Below are 6,495 nucleotides of genomic sequence, written 5' to 3'. Positions count from 1 at the left end.
TGTGGGACAGTAAAAATAACAGCAGCATTTCAACAGGTTTTTGATATAATAAAAACTCAATTTAGATACCGTTATTAATCTGCTGTAAGTTTTAGTTTGTTTGAACTTATTCATGATAATTATTGTACACAATGGTATAAGAATGCAAACATTAAGATCTGTTCTGTTTAAATTGATTATAGTCTATTATCAGTTCAGAAACTAGTGTTGCTTGCATCCTATTTTAAAGGCATTTCTTTTTATACTCTAATAAAATGCAACAAAAAATGGGTTTGATTCTATTAATGTTGTCTTTTGTATTGCACTGTTGCAGCAGATTACTGTGTAGCTTCAGATCTGAGTTGTCTTATTAGTAAGCCTAATTTATACTTTTGTAGCAACACTATTTTTATATAATGGCCAGGGGCGGATCTACCGGGGTGGCATGGGGTGGCAACTGCCACCCTAAATAATAGCCTTGCCACCCCAGCTGCCACCCCAGTTGGCATCTTTGTTTTGAAAGAAAAGTTGTGGCTCATCGGACATTTATGAGAGAAAGTCTCTAATGTCCGAGTGCAAGTGAATGCAGCACAAGATCCACGTCATGTAACCCCTCCCCCGGTCCTGGCGCGAGAGTGGAAATATGATTGGTGGCGAATTCATTTGAACGGGACGGCGCAAAACGAGAAGCCTTTCGGACCCAAGCACTGAAGGAATGAGGTAATTGCGGTCTACAATGACAGAGAAGAGAATGTCAAGTTTGGCTGTACTCAGCATTGAATCAAAACGCACTACAGCTGTTGATCTTAATACATTTGTGAGGCGTTTTGCTGAACAAAATAGTAATCGCCGCATTCAGCTGTAATAGACATGCCAACTTGATGCTCTGCTCACGGATGACTCGATGAGAATAACAAATTGTTAAGATGATGACCTTGTATGCGTGTATATATTTTTTTCTTTGAGGGGGTCTGCCCCCAAAAAACAATTGTAAGTCCTGAGAAAGTAAAATAAGACGGTGTGTAAAACTACACTGCCCAGCCAACAGAAAGTAACCACTTTGGTTTAACTAGGCCAGTAGGTAAGGACCTTCCACTGGATAATAACTGCAGCGATGTATATGTTTTAGCTGAATACACGTTTTTTAACCCTAACTGATGCAGTTAGTCACTTCTTTAATGTTTGTTCTTTCTGATGTAAAGTCAAGGTTGTAACTGTATATCAATAATGATATAATTACTTGTTTTTCAAATTTGAAGGAGGGTGAGCAAGCATCTTGATGAACATTCATCATTAACTCCTCCAAAAAATATAGTTTATTCAATAATAAATGAATATGTGAATCATAACAGTTCTTCACTATATCTGTAAAGCGTCTTTGAGCACCTGTAAAAACAAATTAAATCTATTATTATTATTATTTATTAACAGTGATTGACAGCTGATAGGAATAATATGATTGTTAATATTATCATATTCATTCAGACAAACATCGATGAGACAGTTAATTAATGTACTTATTGCAGCAGTCTGTTTTGGTTCCCCTGCTGGTCTAAGAGTGAGACAAACTCATTCAGTTATTGTTCAGTTAAAATTCATTAAATTACGTCTGCCACCTTATATGTAAGGCTTTACTGATGTGCCACAATAATATCACCTATGTGATTCAGTTAAAATATTAATATTGTGGGTTTCCAAGTTAACATTGATTGTAGGGGTGTAACGGTTCACAAACATTCCGGTTCGGTACGTACCTCGTTTTTAGGTCACGGTTCGGTTCAGTACGTTTTCGGTACAGCAGAAAAAATTATCACAAAACATTAAATATTTTGTTTTTATTATTATTAAACTGACTAATGTATTCAAATAAATACAAAATATAGTAAAATAAACATTAAGGTGCAGCATTTCGATGAACTGAAATAATCTGTATTTGAACTGTACTAGTACCTAAGCAGCCGGCTTGACATTAGGACTTGCTTTTCATTGTATTTTCATGTTGTTCTAAAGAAAGATGAACTTGTCCACATTGCTTGCTGAAATGGCAGATCTGCTGGCACTAACAATGTCTCCTGCTGTGGAGAACACCCTCTCTAGGGACAGAGGTAGCAGACACAGCCAGGTAGCGCTTTGCTAACATGGCAACATAAGGATACTTGGCGTTTGTAATAGCTTTGGCTCGGTCTGAACTTGTTCTCGAGTGGTGGAGGCTTACATGCAGTGGGAGTTGGGTTTGCACTTCAGTCTTTTTTCTTTTGGTACCGGTGATATTCACGTTCGATGATGCCTTTTCAAATGAGTGTGATGTATTGCCAGCCGCGTAACCAATGTTAGTTGAACAATGTCGACAAACAGCTTTGGTTCGGTCCACCTGTCTTTGTCCGTCATCCTTGTACGTAACTGCGAAACCAAAATGTTCCCAAACCGGAGACTTCAATGATGCTGGAGGATTTTCAGCTCAACTTTATCTGCGTTCGCCATTTCGACAGTTCCTCAAATTACTGACTACATTTGAACTCATCCCTGTGACCAGCTCTCATAGTATGCCTCTCGTCCAATGAAATGACTTGGTCGCTCTATGATATATACCTGAGATTACTTCCAGAAAGTTGTTCTCAATTTTTTACGTTTAACGCTATATTCGTTCGGTACACACGTGTACCGAACTGAAGGGCCCGTACCGGATAATTTCAGTATGGGTACGTGTACCGTTACACCCCTAATTGATTGATATGATTGCGATTTCAATCAGCATATACTTCTGTCAGGGGATGCCACCCCTCAAAATCTCCTGCCACCCTCTTGCCACCCCATGAATATTTGTCTAGATCCGCCCCTGATAATGGCAAAGAAAGGGTTCAGAGTCTTTTCTTTTTGTCCTGTGTCATATGTGGCAGCACTGCTCATGGGCGTCGCCTGGGGTAGGCATCCGAGGCTAAAGCCCCGGATGTTTTTTCTTTAGCCCCGGACAAATTCTCCCTCAATAATATAATACATTAACCGTACTTTACCTAGAGGACGGCAGGATTGTAATTTCCCGTGTTCAGTGAATGCAACAGAGGCAAGACACCACCAGACCAATCAGAGAGTTGCATGGAAATAAACTCGTTTTATTGTCTGACAGTGACAGGTACGTACCTCTCCTCTGTGACAGTGTTTAAACTTTCAGCCGCGGACGCGGAGTTTCTGAAGATGGACATTAGACATTTTTTTAATAAAAAAGACGGCAATTCTCAAGTGGTGGCTCACACAACAACCCCAGAGCCACCACCTGAGCCAGGTGAACAAGGTATGTACATGTCAGTAAATTTACAAGTTATGCGAACATGTATGCAAAGCATAAATTATAGCTACGTTGACGTTACTTTGAATCGCGCGGGTAAGCTAAACCGTTAGCAAGTAGCTATAGCTAGCCAGATATATTAAATAAACACTTTGTCATACAATCTAAATGTTGTGTTTTTTAGCGTTACCTGGTGATTTCAAATAAAGCTCTCTGGGAAATGTTGACTTGACATGAAGTCATGAAGCTAGAAGCTACCTTACATTACACAGTTAATCCTGAGTCCTGTCAGTTAAAGTGTTTCATAGTTAGCTTAGCTAAGCATCAACCTAGCACTGAAATATATGGATGTTATGTGACAGTATTTCTGAGAAAAAGTCAGCTGAAATGGTGGCATAGTTGCCACTGCTTTACGAACGTATTTGCAGCAGTAAATGTGGCTGTCTGGCCACTGACGTTGCCATAACAACACCTGCATTTAAATGTGCAACCTCTTTTGTGACAGATTTTTGCAAGAAATTATAATTCTTCTGATTGATATTTCCTATTGACAGCTAGTTTCTATGTGAACATTATGAGATGGACAGCCAGCTAACAAGCTTTTTATACAAATATTTCAGATCAAAGCCAATCCAGTGGGGCTCCTGAAAGGGGGAAGGGACACTATGCTCCCAAATATTAAGCCTTGACCCCCATCTTAAAATTGATATGATCAAAAAATTATCTGCATTGTCGGAGGCCTTTTTTCCTCATTATCATGTCAAATTGTACAGCTTTCCTTAGTGTTGAATGCAGAAAGATGACTATATTAGAGTATTAAGTGAAAATGACTATATTAAAGTGTTAAGTGAATATATTAAGTGAATTACTCAAACTGCATTTGTATAGGAATGATTCTGTCCTATTGGCAGATAACTACTCTTAACACTGATATCTACAAGAGGTTTCCAATGTAAATTTAACTATTTTCAATTGTTTAGTATTACATTGTGTGAGAGTGTGGTGACACTCATTTTAATGAAGACACATTTGTGTATCTTGAAATTCATTTATTTGACAGAGCTGGAAACGGATTGACTTACATACTTGTTTGTGTTTACCTACACAGTCATCACAGATGAGCCAAACAGAGTAGAGGATGAAGAAAGGAGAACAGGAGAAAGGGACACACAAGAAGGAGATACAAAAGACAAGAACGACAATGGAGACAACAATGAACAGGAACACCAGAACAGACAAGAGTCAATGGGTAACATGACTGATTTAGGGACTGCAGATACAGGGCCAAGGCAAGTGAGACATCACTGCTTTCCATCCAGCATGTTTGGCCAGCAAAAGAGATCATTTCAACCGCAAACAGCAAGTGATGAGGGATTATTATTTCCTCCTTCCATCCCTTTTTTCTGTTTAATCTGATTACTAACAACTTCTAATAATTTGACATAGTTTATGATTTAATTGGAAAATGAAGTGTTTTTAAATAATAAACCCGTTTCTGATTCTGATTCTTTGATTTCTTTTTGACATATGGGTGTTGAGAGATGTATCCATATCTCTTAATGTTGCTCTCAAAGTGCACAAGATTGATGCTTTTAACTTCAATATTTAAAAAAAATCTTCCTGGGGGACCCCAGAGGAGGTGAGTTCCCTCAAAATAGCACTTTATCTCTGCTTATGTAACTCCAGTGTAGTGTCCCCTCGGCAACAGATCACTCAGAGCTGATTACTTTCCTGCATTTCAATGGACAGCATATAAAAAGGACACGTGAGCTGCATTGCTTAAGAGATCCTTTCATGCTATCTCTTTTACAAAATAAGTGTCCAGTCAACAACAAAACATCAGTGATCGTATAGTGGTAGTATATTTTTCACAAGCAATGTGAAACATTAAACTTGTTCGCTGGGCATGTCAAAAACCTCCCTGCTTTGATCAAGACTTTAGGGAGCCTTTAGCCCCTCTAGCGAAGGGACTGGAAAGCAAGCTTTGAAAATGCAGTACCATCTACATACTGTCATGTTCCAGACACTGCTCTCAACCACTCAGGGCCTGCACAAATACCTGCAGAAAGAAACAATTGACTTGGTGCAGGCTGTAGATTACAAAACAGCAGTTGAGAACACAATGAAAAGTTACCGAAGTAACGAGAAAGCACATGAGGTCTATGACAAGACCAAGGCCCTGTGCAATGATCTTGATATTCCCGAAACTGTGACACAGAGGAAGAAGCGTAGAAACATGGAAGACTTTGTAGTCGAGGCATCATGTGGAGCAATGTGAAACATTAAACATAAATAAACTGGTGTACAAAACTCACATACCTGCATTTCAATGGACAGCATAAAAGGACACGTGAGCTGGGTTCTGGTGCTCAGATTAACTATTGATGATCACATTGATAAATCCGTTTTTAAGAGTGCGCTTAAGACCTTCCTTTTTGATAAAGCTTATAGTTAGGGCTGATTAGATTCAGCCCCTAGTTTTGCTGATATAGGCTTAGTTTGTCGGGGGACATCTTACTTCTTCCTTCTCTCTGTCTATACCTGTGTACTCTCATGTTCCGATTAACCCAGCTTCCCCAAATATCTTTCTTTTTGGTGTCTATATACGCCGGGATCCGGAGTCATGGATGATCCTGCGCTCCTCTGTCCTGGATCGCGAGCCCTGGATCTTGAGTTGTGGCTGTGGTCCTGGATCATAGGTCCTGGATGGATATCCTCGTGGATTCATCTTCCTATTAAACACACGTGCATTTCCAAACATTTGGACTACCTATGTTGCAAATGTATTATCTTTTCAATTTACACACGGCATCTATTGCACGTCTGTCCGTCCTGGGAGAGGGATCCCTCCTCTGTTGCTCTCCCTGAGGTTTCTCCCATTTTTCCCTTTGAACTGTGGGTTTTCTTCGGAAGTTTTTCCTTGTACGATGTGAGGGTCTAAGGACAGAGGGTGTCGTATTGTCATACTGATATTTTGTACAAACTGTAAAGTCCACTGAGACAAATGTAACATTTGTGATATTGGGCTATATAAATAAACATTGATTGATTGATTGATTGATTGATAAATCATATAAAACAAATAGCCAATCACACTAAAAACATGTTGCTGTGACTGTGAGCATTAAACAATTAACATTAAACTAAACAAACACAACAGTATGTTATTGTCCTTATAAAATAAAAACATACATTTTGTACATACAGGCACCTTACCCTCAAGTGATCCTCAG

The sequence above is a fragment of the Gymnodraco acuticeps genome, unplaced genomic scaffold (assembly GCF_902827175.1).
Source record: "Gymnodraco acuticeps unplaced genomic scaffold, fGymAcu1.1, whole genome shotgun sequence".
Lineage (NCBI taxonomy): Eukaryota > Metazoa > Chordata > Actinopteri > Perciformes > Bathydraconidae > Gymnodraco > Gymnodraco acuticeps.
Note: the sequence above shows the minus strand (reverse complement) of the source record.